Consider the following 14,869-nt stretch of genomic DNA (forward strand, 5'->3'; position numbering starts at 1 on the left):
GGAGAAAGATGTGACAGTCTGCTTCCCTAAAGACTTCAGCCTTGGAAACCCTGGGAGTTGGGGGGCGGGGGGGGGGGTGGCGCGGAGCAGGTCTCCTGTATCCTGTAGGGTCTCTATGAGCTGGAACATTTTAGATGACTACAGATTTTATTTCAGTTTCATCAGTACTTCTACTAGTGTCTTTTTTCTGTTGCAGGATTCGGCTCAGGATACTACATTGCATTTTGTGTGTGTGTGTGTATTTTAAATAACAGTGTTGTGTACTTTTTTCTGCTTAACCTAATACCACAGACATTTTTCTGTGTAGTTGTCGTCATTCTTTGAAAAATGTTTATTAATAGTCCTTACAAACTCATCAAATGAATAGATGTACCTTGATGTAAATATTTCTGGTTAACTTTTTTTTTTTTACATTTTGCAAGAGTGGGGAGTCTCAAAAAGCATATGTATATATATAAAACATTTTATTGAGTATTTGAATCAGGTGAGTTATTTAGTGATAGATTTTTAGCAGTAGAATGTATTGCTCTGAAAGTAAAAAAGAAATGTTTATTTTCCTTTGAGAATATGTTTAAGAGCATTTTAAATTGAGTTCAATGCAGAAACTGATGAACTGTTCTTGAAGCACTATTTAGGTTATTTGGAATTGCTTAGCATTTTAACTTGACTTATTTTGAGTAGATTGTGTGTGCTTGTGTGTATAGATACACATTATATACAAATAGTCAATATTTAGGCTTTTAATATGAGTCTAGTAACTAGTATGACATCTACCTGAGTTTGGAGATGAATTTACAGTGTATCTTATTTATACATTTGTATATTCAGTTTGAAAACTACCTTTTTAGTTACTTTTCTGTTATCCTTCATTAATGTTTTTTGAGTTCTGGGTTAAGCATATTACATAAAAAGTGAAGATGCTTACAAATGTTCTTGCATGTGTTTTAGTGTTGATGTTTATAATTTGAATGGAAACCCTGGTGACGTACTGGTTAAGAGCCACAGCTGCTAACCAAGAAGGTTGGCAGTTCAGATCCACCAGGTTCTCCTTGGAAACCTTATGGGGCAGTTCTACTCTGTCCTATAGGGTTGCTAAGAGTTAGAATCAACTTGATGGCAGCAGGTTTGGTTTTTTTTTTTTTAATACTTTGAGTCATATCAGTAGTTTGTATATGTTTTTATAACATGAAGTTTGAAGTTAGAGTGACTTACATTTAGAGTTTTTTTTTTTCTTCCTGGTTTTGTTTTGTTTTAAAGACTAAAGTCGTAAAGCCAAATGCATCTTAAGAACTTTAGGTGTGCCATACTAAGCAAAATATTTTGAAATTCACACTTGAGATTTTACATCCTCCTTTTGCTCAATTTGGTTTTTTTTTTTTTTTGCTCAATTTAATAAAATCTCATTAACTAAAAATGCAAGTATATTATTAGAAAAAAATGCAATTGATTTTTAAGTTACTCAATGAGTTTAAGAAGAATATTTATTTATAGGATAGCAGTTCCTTTGAATTTCACAATAATTTTTAATAAATGGCTGTCTTAGGCTGGGTTCTGTAGAGAAGCAAAACTAGTGAAGTGTGTGTATATATACATATATATAGAGAGAGATTTATATCAAGAAAGTGACTTACGAGGCTGTAGAGGCCCAAAAGTCCCAAGTCCCTGGGTCAGGCATCAGGCTTCTCCTGACACACGTAGCTGTAGGGGCTGATGAACCCAAGATTGGCAGGTCAGTTGGCAAGCTGCTGGCTCACGGGATACAGAGACTGACGAATCCAAGACCAGCAGGTAAGATGGCAGGCTACTGGCTCAAGTCCCAAGAACTGGAGTTCAGATGATGACAAGCTGAATACAGGATCCAGAGCAGAACAAAAGCCAATGAGCTTTGCCAGAAAGTCCACATATATCGGCTACAGGCCATACATCCAAGGAAACTCCCTTTCAACTGATTGGCTGCTCATAGCATCTCATCATGGAGATGATTACATTATATCAGATCTCTTTATGGAGGTGATTACATTATTACATAGCTGTCAAACTACATCATAACTGCCAAACCACTGAGAATCATGGCCCAGCCAAGCTGACACAACCTTAACCATCACAATGGCTGTTGGGTTGAAAAAAATATTTTGTGTGACATGGAGTTTTTCGTAAGCTGTTAGTTTATTATGCTAGAGTTTAACCCCTGCTAGGAGTTTAGTGTCTATTAGTAAATTCATAAACTAGAGATATATGTTGAGGATTAAGCAATTGTTTGTTAATTTGACATAGTGGTGAGAATTATTATAGAAATAATACCAAGTTGTAGAATACACACATGGAACTCTTTATTTATATCCAGTTAGTGTTTTGTAGGCAGTTAGTACAACCAGCCACATCATTTCTTTTTTTTTAAATATTACCTTTACTAAAAACTTAAAAATCGGTGAAGCAAAAATTTCTCAACATCTAAACGTTTCCACAATTAATAAAATTTATGAATTTAGTTAATCTCTTAAGACTTCTGTTAAGCCTTATACATCAAATCTTTTACAGGTTTCCAACATTTTAAAAGCATCATAGAACATAACAATAAAAGCAAAACAACTTATTCCTACACTCAACACCAATACAAAAGTATTGGTACTGTGGGTTTCTTTTTTTCTGTATTTATTTTAAGATGTATTCTAGTGGCTAGTTAAATTTATTTATTTAGGATAATAACAACAACAACAAAAACCCAAACTCATTGCCATTGAGTCGATTTTGACTCATAGTGACCCTATAGGACAGAGTAGAACTGCCCCGTAGGGTTTCCAAGGCTGTAATCTTTACAGAAACAGACGGCCACATCTTTCCTGAACGGCTGGTGGGTTCTAACCACTGACCTTTTTGTTAGCAGCCAAGTGTTTAATCACTGCACCAGCAGGGCTCTTCAATCAGTACTGTTCAAATTATTTCAGTTTGGTAGTTTGTTTCTCAAGAATTAGTCCATTTCATCTAAACTGTCAAACTCATGGGCATAGAGTTGTCATAGTATTTCTTTATATTTTTTAATGTCCGTGGGGTTCGTAGTGATACCCCCTCTTTCATTCCTGAGATTGGTCATTTGAGTCTTTTCACTTTTAATTTTTTATTGTGTTTTAAATGAAAGTTTACAGTGAAAATTACTTTATCACAAATTTATACACAAGTTGTTTGGTGACATTGGTTGCAATCCCTGCAGTGTGTCAGCACTCTCCCCCTTTCCCTTTGCACCCCGGGTTCCCTGTGTTCATTTGTTCAGGTTTCCTATCCCTTCCTGCCTTCATGTCTTTGCTTTTGGGCAGATGTTGCCCGTTTGGTCTCGTATACTTGATTGTATTCATTCTTCACCTGTGTTATTGTTTGTTTTATAGACGTGTCTAATCTTCGGCTAAAAGCTGGACTTCACGAGTAGCTTCAGTTCAGAGTTAGCAGGGCTTCTGGGGGCCATCGTCTTGAGAGTTCCTCCAGTCTCTGTCAGATCAATAAGTTTGGTCTTTTGTGTGTGTGTGTGTGAATTTGAATACTGTTCTACATTTTTCTCCTGCTCTGTCTGGAACCCCTTATTGTGATCCCTGTCAGAGCAGTCGGTGGTGGTAGCCGGGCACCATGTAGTTCTTCTGAGCTCAGGCTGGTGGAGGCTGTGGTTCATGTGGCCCATTAGCCTTTTGGACTGATATTTTCTTTGTATCTTTGGCTTTCTTTTTCCTCCTTTGCTCACAACGTAATGGGACCAATAGATGCATTTTAGACGGCTGCTCGTGAGCTTTTAAGACCCCAGACGCTACTCCCCAAATCAGAATGTGGAACATTTTCTTCATGAACTGTGTTATGCCAGTTGACTTAGATATCCCTCGAAACCATGGTCCCCAGCCCTCAGCCCCAGTAACTCAGTCCCTCAAGGTTGTTTAGAAGTGTCTAGGAAGCATCTATGGCTTTGCCTTCATCAAGTTATGCTGGCTTTCCCTATATTGTGTCTTGTCTTTCCCTTCACCAAAGTTAACACTTGTCTACTATGTCACTATTAGTGATTTCCCCTTCCTATTCTCCCCTGTCTCGTAACCTTCAAAGATTGTTTTTCTCTGTGTTAACCTTTTCTTGGATTTTTATATCTTGGATTTTTATAATAGTGTTCTCATAGAATATTTGTCTTTTTGTGATTGACTTATTTCATTCAGTACAATACCCTTCAGGTTAATCCATGTCGTAAAATGTTCTGCAGATTCATCATTGTTCTTTATCGTTGCGTAGTATTCTGCCATGTGTATGGACCATTATTTATTTATCTGTTTATCTGTTGAAGGGCATTTAGGTTGTTTCCATCTTTTTGCTATTGTGAGTAATGCTACATTGAACGTTGTTGTGCATATGTCTATTCATTTGACTGCTCTTATTTCTCTAGCATGTATTCCTAGAAGTGGGATTGCTGGATTGTATGATATTTCTAGCTTTTTAAGGAGGCGCCATGTTGTTTTCCATAGTGGTTGTACCATTTTACATTCCTACCTGCAGTGCATAAGAGTCCCAGTGTCCCTGTGCAACATGTCCAACATTGTTATTTTCTATTTTTTTGATTCATGCCCCTAATGCCAGGGTGAGATGATATCTCATTGTAATTTTGATTTGCATTTCTGTAATGCCTAATGACCGTGAGCATTTTCTCATGTGTCTGTTAGCTGCCTGAATGTCTTCTTTGATGAAGTGTCTGTTATATCCTTTGCCCGTTTTTTACTTGGATTATTTGTCTTTTTGTTGTTGAAATAGTCTATAGATTTTATAGATTAGACGCATGTCAGATATGTTGTAGTCATAATTTTTTTCCCAGTTCTTTTTTTTTTCTTTTGGTGAAGTCTTCTGATGAGCAAAGAATCTTTATTAATTGAGACAAACTGTTGTTTAGGTTAATGATAACTTCATGGGATAGATTTGGCTCAAAGTTTAAAGATTATTTCTGGGCAGTAGATTCAGGGGTCCTTCTAGTCACAGTGGATCCAGTAAATCTGGTTTCTGTATGAATTTGAAGTTCTGTTCCCCAGTTTTCTTCCCTTTGATCAGGATCCATCTACTGGGTCCTTGATCAAAATGTTCAGTAATAGTAGCTGGGCACCATCCATTTCTTCTGGTATCATGGCAAAGGAGGTAGTAGTTCATGGAGGCAATTAAAACTACAGTCCATTTCCTTTTCCTTCTTCCTCTGCAGGCAAATAAAGATCAATTATTTTTTCTCGAGTAGCTGCTTGGAAGCTATTAAGACCCGAGGTGCTACTCACTGAACTAGGAGGCTAAACAAAAACTCTAAGAACAACTTTCGGCCAATTGACTAGGTAGACCCACAAAGCTGTGATCCTAAATCTTTGAGCCAAGCAAACTAATCCCATGAAGAGTTTAGTTGTGCCTAAATGGTATCAGTGGGCACAGCCTTTTTTGGGACTGCTGTTGTAGTTGTAAAATTATACAAAATACTTTATTTGCCAACAAAATGTTGGCCAGGATGTGGAGAGATCAGAACCCTTGTGCACTGCTGGTGGGGGAATGTAAAATAGTACAACCGTTGTAGAAAACAGTATGGCGGTTCGTCAAAAAATTAGAAATAGTACAACCATATGACCCAGCAATTCTACTCCTAGCTGTTTCCAGGATGTGGAGAGATCAGAACCCTTGTGCACTGCTGGTGGGGGAATGTAAAATAGTACAACCGTTGTAGAAAACAGTATGGCGGTTCGTCAAAAAATTAGAAATAGTACAACCATATGACCCAGCAATTCTACTCCTAGCTGTTTCCCCTGGCGACCTAAAAGCAGTGACATAAACAGATACATGTACATCGATGTTTATTGCAGCATTATTCATGATAGCAAAAAGGAGGAAACAATCCAAGTGCCCATCAACAGATAAATGAATAAACAAAATGTGGTATATCCATACAATGGAATACTACTCAGCCTTGAAGAAAAATGAAGTCCTAATACATGCTATAACGTGGATGAACCTGGAAGACGTTATGTTGAGCGAACTAAGTCAATCACAAAAGGCTAAGGATTTTATGTTCTCACTTATATAAAATGACAAGAATGGGTAATTATATAGAGACTAATGGTTACAAGTGGCAACCAGGGTTGGGAGTAGGGGAAGAGGGGAAATCACTCTTTGGGAAGTAGTGAATTTTTGTCTATGGTGATGGGAAAATTGGCATTGACCAAGGGTAATGGTTATATAGCTTGGCTAATAAAGCTGTTATCACTAAGCTGTATACCAGAAAAAAAGAGTGAAATGGCAAATGAAGTATTTTATAAAATTTTACACACATGGAATTCTAATATACAATACTTTTACAGAAAATTAAATGTACTATCTCTATAAGATCAAATATATTCATCACGTTTTTAGAGTTAATGATAACGGGCTTGCTGGAAAATACCTATTCTTACTGCTACCTCGCAGTCAGATCTCTTCTTCCTGTGGTGCAATCTGTGACTTTTTATTGGAAGAGTTACATAATCCTTTATATAGGATACTCATCTCTTTGATGTTGCTGGAGGACAGTATTTGCTTTCCCTGAATATGTTTTTATGTTGCAACATAAAGCAATGAACTGAGAGCTTCTTTGAGAATTGTCAAGGCTGATAATATTTTGTCCCATGATTGAAGGTGCTGGGATCACTGCCATTGATGCTGATTACGTTTTTGAATTAGCTGAAGCAGAGTGACTCATCTGCTGGGTTTGCAGATTTGTAGCTGTGTTTTTTTACCTTAGGGCAGAGATCATGGGCACCCAGATTTAATCGTCTAAATTACATCACCACTATTAAGTATGTTCCAAGGTTATGGGTTATTCCAAGATTTAGTTATGACCAGCATTCATAAAGGCCGAGGTTATATTTTTTATCATCTTCCATTTTATTTTAGCAAGCCAGCTTAGTAACATTTTCTCGGTATTTGCAAAATACACACACAAGATTATCATACATTTTTCATTGATTCTTGTGTTTCTGTCCCTAAAAGCTGACACTCATTCTAGGTTCAGGTGCTGTGTTTTTCAGGGTGAAAGTTTATGTTTATAGATGGATACTGTAACTTGTAATTTAGACTTTGGGCATCACAGACATTTTATTCAATTTATTCTTACTGATTTGAAGTTAAATTCTCCTTGTATGTGATCTAGATATTCTACCTCTATCGAAAAGTAGGTAGGACCTTAGTGGGTGTCAGTGATGCCTTTAAGAATGTAAGGGAAAATGTGACCTGCCCTCAGTAGTGCAAACTGATCTTTCATGAAATCACCTTTCCCGCCTTATCTCCTAATATTTTCCCTTGGCACCTCACATTCCAACCATAAGGAACTACTTGCTGCTCCTGGACTAGGCCATTTTCTTTTAGTCTTCTGTACTTTCACATGTCTGTGATTGCCTTTCCCCTAGCCAATTTAGGAGTCGCCTTTCCCAGGAAGCCTTCCTGGACACTTCTGTATTACCTCACTGTATGAGTTACATCCTGGGATAGCAGGATAGCACCAGCGTAGGGTCTTCAATTCTGCCATCATGTATTCATTTTCTTGTCTGTCTTCCTCACTAGAGAGTAATTTCCTTGGAATTCAGGAACGTGCCTTTTATCTTTATTTCTAGCGTTTAACCTAGTTCCTGGCAGGTTACAGGTGCTCAGAAAGTACTTGTTGAATGCTTCAGTGGATGGGAGGAAAAACGAATGAACTTAATTTTTTGTTCTTTCCTTAATATTGATTAAAAAAAACAAACCCATTGCCATTAAGTCGATAGTACAGGGAATTTAGATTAGATGTAAAGAGTTTCCAGAAAATAAAGCAACAGATACTGAAGTGATTTGTAAATAATGTAATTGAAATGGTTTTTTTTTTTTTTTTGAGAGTTAAAAAAAGGGGAGGGCTATGAATTGCAAAATGGTTTCTTCAGCATTGCCCTTAACAACAACAAAAAAAAACTAAAGAAAAATCTATTTAGGAATATGTAGATAAAGCCATATTCAAGGAATAGGTACTTAAAAATGCTCAATGACTTTGTAGTTTTGTGTGTATGTGTACCCTTTAAATTTTTAGCTAATGTATATTGCAGGTGTTCCTGCTTTTCCTGGAATGGTTCCTGGTTAGGTGACTAGCAGAATGTACTGGAAATCTTCTCTCAACTTTTTTTCCCCCCAAATATAAATAATAAAAAAAACCCGTATCGATGTTAAGAATAAACAGAGGACTAATACATATAAATTAAAAAAAGGCCTACCGAATAATTTAAAAACCACCAGTTAGACCGCTCACACAAAGAAAAAGATTTTTGAATGTCATTCTTTTGATTTTTTTTAACGTAAATAAGTATGGCAGTTAGAGCTGCGTTGATATGCTTCTTACTATAGATACTCTGTCTGGTCTGTATTTGAACAGAACTACTGTAGGATAAGCCAAATTCACCCTCAGTGCTGGTGAACGAAAGAGCAGATATACCTTCCTGAGCACCAAATTTATAATCACAGCTGCGAATAGAGTTCAGTGTTCTCTTTGCTTATCATTCTGCAAGAATCCTATTGGAATAATTTAGGACAGTTTTACTAAACTTATTAATGTAATACTTGTGAAGAGTATGATGCTTAAAATTCTAGGCTTTTTGTTTTTACAGTGCCGAAGGCTCCTTTGTGGTACACAAGTCAGGATTTTACCTATTGTGGTGATATAGTAAAGCTTTGTCTTTTAAAATACTATTTGCTTTTTCCTAAAATATCTTTATATTCATAATTTCATTTGGTTTTCACAGTAACTGTGTGAAGTAGTATCCTAATCTTATAAATGAGGAAGTGTATGTACAGAAAGGTTGAAGACTGCCAAAGGCATGCAGCATTGTTTTATAATGAATTATTGTTGTTAATAGCAAACACCTACTGAGTGCTTTATGGTAGGTGCTGTCTTAAGTTTTTTATGTGTATTAATTAGAAAGAGCTTGGGCTTTGGAGTCAGATCTTGATTTAATTCTGGCTCTGTCCCATATAAGCCATGGACCATGAGAAAGCTACCTAACCTCTTTAAGCCCTGGTTTCCTCATTTGGAACACAGAAATCATACTAGTATCTACCTCTTAGGGTGATTGCATGGATTAAATGAGATAATCCAAATGAAATCGATCCCTAGCATACAGTAGGGGCTTTAAAATCAGCTTGCTATAGAAAAATTGGGTGTGGTAGACGGTATTTAGCATAACTTTTAGCCTCTTGATAATTTTCTTTTTATGAAAAGTTCATTCTGTTAGATAATTTTACTTCTAAAATCATTGTGTTCTTTTTGAGTATAGAATCATAACTGATGCTTTTATGTGCCTATTTTATATTAAATTTAAATTATAGCTCCATATAGCTAGTGGCTCTAACTGCCCCTTTCCTTTTAATACCTCCCACTTACCTTTCAGTTCTTAGTCTCCCAGCAGTGGTTAGGAAATCATAGAGAGTGTTCAAGGCATCTGTGTTTCAAAATCAAAAGGTAGGACACCCACAATCCATTAGTGGGTTATGTTTGTTCCAGGAATGCTTTGGTATGTTAGTTGTTTGGAACTCAGAATTTTTTTTTTTTTAAAGGACGTATCCTTTTAATTGAAGCAAAATGTCTTTTAATCCCTAATACAACTGCCGTGCGTGATATTTGCATCGAAAAACAGTACAAGCAAGCCAAAACACCACAATACTTTTGCTTATAATAAAAATGATTAAAACACTAAAACCAAATAAATATTGACTCTCAAGAAAAGGTCTGAAGGTGGGATAGAATAAAAATTTTCCACAAATTCTAATGGGGGCTTTTACTCTTTTCAAGAACTTTATAAGTTGATACACTGATTCTTTAATATGTTTAACTTCATTTCAAACTGTAGGACTTTTCCTTAATATAGAGTTATAGACAGATTACTTTCAATTCTGTTAATCTTATTTATTATGGTTAAAGTCATTTTGGGGTGGAGGATGCTTAATAAGTAGAATGAAGAAAGAGAAGAGAGATTTTCCTAATTGGCTAAGTGTTCTTAGAAGAGACATGAACAAAGAGAATATGTATCATATAAGATAAATGCTTTAGGGTAGAATTAGCTCAGCTTTGGGCAGTTTTACAAGCCAGAGAAAAAAGCATGATGTATGTTTAAGCTTCTGGAGAAAAGGGGTTGGTAAGGAGGAGGCACTGAGGGGCATAGAGGCAGTTCATGAGGGGCATAAGCAAATACCTGCTGACAGTATGATTTTATATATAGGGTATTCAAAGTTCAGGGTTGAAACTTCTGATTGTGTGTGGGGTACCTGGTTTTGGAAATGCACATTTTGGATATCAGTCATATTTATTAACTCTACTTAGTATATAGATTAAAATGAGATTTCACAAAACCCCTAACATAATGCCTGATACAGTGTAGATATTCAGTACATAAATGTTACTGCCCCTATTTGAGTGATTGACATTTTCTGTGTTGTAGAGAGTGAGTTAATTGACCGGAAAATTTCGAAAAATATATCAAAATCTCTTGTAAACTGCAGATTGTAATTTATGCTATCCTGTGACTCTGTGGCATGCTTATCCATAACCATCTGTTTTCTGATTGATTGCTCTGAATAGGTTCTGGGGAGGCCTTATGGAATAGGAAGATACAGAGGGTGGATTCTGAAGAGAGTCAGCTCTTAGAGAAGAATGACAGTGAGGTTTAGGAAAAGTGACTAGGGATGGGGAATTAGCCTGCTACTGGTTACACGAAGCATGAGAGCTGGAAACCACCTTGGAGGTGGTTTAATCTAAGCCTTCATTTTTCTGCTGAGATAAGTATAGAGAGGTGAGTTGTCCAGTGTCACAGCAGTAGTGGAGAAGCCAGAATCAATGGCTTCTAGAGGTCCTCATATCCAAGCATCATGGAACTTAGACTGTTGCATTTTTATTTTTTCTTCTGGAAAGGCCACGTTAATGGTAACATGTACATGTCATATTAATTTTAAAAGTATATCCTCATATTAAATAATTTTAAATCATGTTTTGGACTTTTGCTGCTAGAAGTATCATAAGGAAATATTTTAAAAGAAATGAGAAGTTGCTGACTTTTTTCCTGCTCTTTCTAGGTTAAGTCAGCAAGCAAATAAGACATGGTATTTTGAAGTATGATTAAACTCCTGATGCTGCAGCAGAGGCTAAGAATATTAATGGCCAGATCTAGGTAAGTTGAAGTCAACCTTTAAGAAAAAAAAAATCAGCAAGTCCACAAAATACATTTTTTTAAACTAGAGAATTTAATAATGTTTTCTTGAATGCAGCCATTTTGACTACTGACTTGTCCCCATCCCCAAAGAGTACGGGCAAATTACTTTTAAACAAAGACAGTATTTACTAATTTAAAATATTCAGCAGACTTGTTGCAATATTGATCTTCCCAAGCCAAAGCTACCTTTCGTTCTTGAATGTGCCCTAGATACTTTTGTATGTTACTCTCTTGAGGGAGTATAATAAGACTGTTTGTGCTTTGCTGAGTTATAAACTCAAAGGAGTGTATGCTGAGCACCATCTTAAGGCTTTATCATGAGTGTTCACAACGTTAGTGCATATTGTTATTGCTCACATAGCTAGATGTGGTCCCCAAATATTCTGGTGGTCAGAAATGCAAAATATCTAGTATCACCTTTCCCCTTGCCTAGGAGTTTGGTTCAGAGGAGGAGTCGGAAATGTAGGATGAAATCTCTACATTAACAAAATGTCCCCCTCCATGAGTTGGAAGATTGACCCCAACTGCCCATCGTTACAGCTGTTTCAGTCCCTCACTTACACTAAGCCTATTCTATAACCTTAATGAGGCCTCCTGTTCCTTTTTGCCTCTTTTTCTCCTATTCTGTCAGCCCTCTTTTTACTTCTTTCCTGACCTTATGATGCGTCACTTCAAACCCCAGTATCACGAACATCCTTTCATTTCCTTGCCCTCTTACCCTCTGACCTTCGGTCACTTCAGCTGTCTGCCCTTTGGACTGCTGAACACAGCTGGCCAAACAGCGTAACTTTACTGCCTTCACTGAGCTTTCAGCACAGCCTACCTAACAATCCTGCTACCTTTCTTGGATATAGTTCCTCAATGAATAATACTGCCTTTCTCCTCAAATCCCTCATTCTGCAGACCTTGCCTTCTATTTTACAAAGGAAATTTAGGATGATAGATGTTACCTACTTGAGCTTCTCTACTACACTCCGCCATTCTAATTTCCTTCCCTCTCTCTTCAGAGAGCCAAGGTGTTCCTCTTCCTTCTCTGGGCAGACTTCTCAATCTGGGCCCTGGAATTTGTCTTCTCTAGTCTCCTCTTCCATCTTGACCCATCAATTAGCCTTCTCTTTGCTTTGTTTTCCACTGTATTTTTAACCTCTGCAACTTCCTGATTACCAACCTGCATAAATCAATGTCATCTATAAATGGTAACTCACACAACGTATTCCTCTTTCAAACTCATGTTTGTTCACATCTTACCACTGCTCTTTCTTTTCCTTAGCCAGCTTCACAAAAGAGCAGTTTCCATTCTCTTGGAGCTACTTTGCCCAGGGTTGTTTGACTTCTGTCTCTACCACTCACTGTGGGTGGTACCCCCGTTCTTGATGTATTATTCTCTTCTACTTCTTATTTGATTTTTAATTTTTTTTATTCACTGGCTTCTCCCTCTCCCCATACCTAAACACGTTTGTATACCCCAGAGTTTCAACCACAGACCACTCTTCATACTGCCTTTGAACAATGTTGTATATTTTATAGTGTCAAATACTACTTGCGTTCTGCAATTCTACCTCCTCCCTCAAGCCCATACTTGTGTATTTAACTCTGTATTGCATATCTCCACTTGGTGATTCTCTGGAATATCAATTTAATGAATCAAAAACTGAACTTAATCACTGTCACTTCCACTTGAAGACTATGAGTTTTTTCTGTCTCAGGTAATGGAAACAGCACCCTTCATCTGCCATTCTAGAAACCTGCCTCTTCCTTGCTGCATATCTAGCCAGACAGTGTCTAACTTTTCCTGCTAAATATTTCTTAATTCATCCTTTCTTTATCCCTACTGTTTGTTGTTTTGTTTTGTTGAGTCAATTCCAACTCACAGCAACCTATAGGACAGAGTAGAACTGCCCGTAGGTTTTCCTAGACTGAAATCTTCACCAGAGAGATCACCAGGCCATTTCTCCTGTGGAGTGGCTGGTGGGTTTGAACTGCCTACCTTTTGCTTAGTAGCTGAGTGCTTAACCATCTTTATCATGCTTCATTTTTCAGTATCCCTAACTGGTTTCCTTTCATCTGAGCTACTTCCTCCTGCACCCTTAAATTGTACTGCAGACTGATGTATTTAAAATGCAGTTCTGACCATGTCACTTTCCTTCTTAAAATGCCTCAGTGGCTTTCTGTCAAGTATAAGGTAAAATCCATTTTCCTTGGCATGGCATACGAGGCATATGTGTCACATGTTAGGTTTATCATTAAGTACTTTGGAATTGATTGGAAATACTCATTATGGATCTTAGAGTCCCCAGTTAGGTTGCAGCACCATCCTATCCCTAACAGCATGGGGAATTCTACCTTAACAGATAGCCAGTGAAGGTGGCAAGTGGAAGAATGATTTCTCTGCTCCTTTTGAGAAACTGTTTAAGAACAATCCTTTGAGGCACCATCTTTTGAGGCACAGTCCACACCATGGTAATCTTTAAGCTCTTTTACATTCATGAGCAGATTTGGGGTGAGGATGGATATGCAATTTCAAGAAGCCCCCCCCCTTTAGTGTTTCTGTCAGTTATCACTTTGCCTTTTTTTCTTAATCTTTGATATTTATTCTTTTGCCTCCTCATCCTATAAGTCACTCATTTATTAAACATTTATGGAACATGTGCTATTTCAACCAGCATGCTTAATACCCTGAAAATTGAAGAAAACAGAGCCCCTGTCTTCAGGGAGATAGTGGTGAAGTGAATGATGCCAACACATAAACACTATAGTGTTTTTTGTTCTTGTTGTGTGCTGTCGAGTTGATTCCAACTCATAACGACCCTATACAACAGAGTAGAACTGCCCCATAGGGTTTCCTAGGCTGTATGTAATCTTTACAGAAGCAGGTCACCAGGTCTTTCCTCCCTTGGAACTGCTGGGTGGTTTCAAACTGCTGACCTTTTGGTTAGCCAGCCAAGTGCTTAACCATTTTGCCACCAGGGCCTCAACATTACATACGATAAATGCCATAATAGAGTTACGCCCATTCTACTGTGAGAACCCTGGAGGCATCTTTTTTTTTTTTTAAATAGTTTATTGTATTTAAGGTGAAAGTTTACACAGAAAATTAGGTACCCATTTAACAGTCATTTCGACATGAATTATTCAGTGATATTGGTTATATTTTTCACAGTGGGTCATCATTTTCATTTATTCTGTTGATTGTACCATTTCCAATACACTAGTTTCCCTGCTCCCTTACTTTCTTATCTTCGCTTTAGAGTAATTTTTGACCGTTTGATCTCATATAAATTATTTTTTAAGGGAGCTCATTACTCGCAGGTGATACTCTTTTATGAGCCTGTCTGTTATTTAGCTAAAAGGTGACCTCAAAGGATAATGTCAGTAAGGTTTAAAGAGTATCTCAGGATGATGATCTCGAGGAGTCCTCTAGTCTCAACTGGTCCAGTAAGTCTGGACTTTTTAAGAATTTGGGTTCTGTTCCACATATTTTTCTTCCATTCTATCATCACGATCCATCTGTTGTGGTCCTGATCAGAACAGTCAGTAGTAGTAGCTGGCACCGTATAGATTTCCTGGTCAGGGTAGATGAGGCTGTGGTTTGTGCAGAATATTAGTCCTATAGATGTGCAGAATATTAG

At 37.2% G+C, this 14,869-nt stretch overlaps 1 protein-coding gene across 2 annotated transcripts in view; it reads left to right on the forward strand.

The window, feature by feature from the left end:
* The window catches only part of FRS2 (fibroblast growth factor receptor substrate 2), a 116,341-nt gene that overhangs the window by 89,622 nt on the left and 11,850 nt on the right, over nucleotides 1-14,869 (forward strand). For both annotated transcript variants that reach the window (XM_049883867.1, XM_049883869.1), the window contains exon 4: nucleotides 11,104-11,198. The gene's annotated coding sequence lies outside the window, so the exon portion shown is untranslated. The remainder of the gene's footprint in view (nucleotides 1-11,103; nucleotides 11,199-14,869) is intronic.

Source organism: Elephas maximus, chromosome 4, assembly GCF_024166365.1.
Source record: "Elephas maximus indicus isolate mEleMax1 chromosome 4, mEleMax1 primary haplotype, whole genome shotgun sequence".
In the NCBI taxonomy this organism is placed as follows: domain Eukaryota; kingdom Metazoa; phylum Chordata; class Mammalia; order Proboscidea; family Elephantidae; genus Elephas; species Elephas maximus.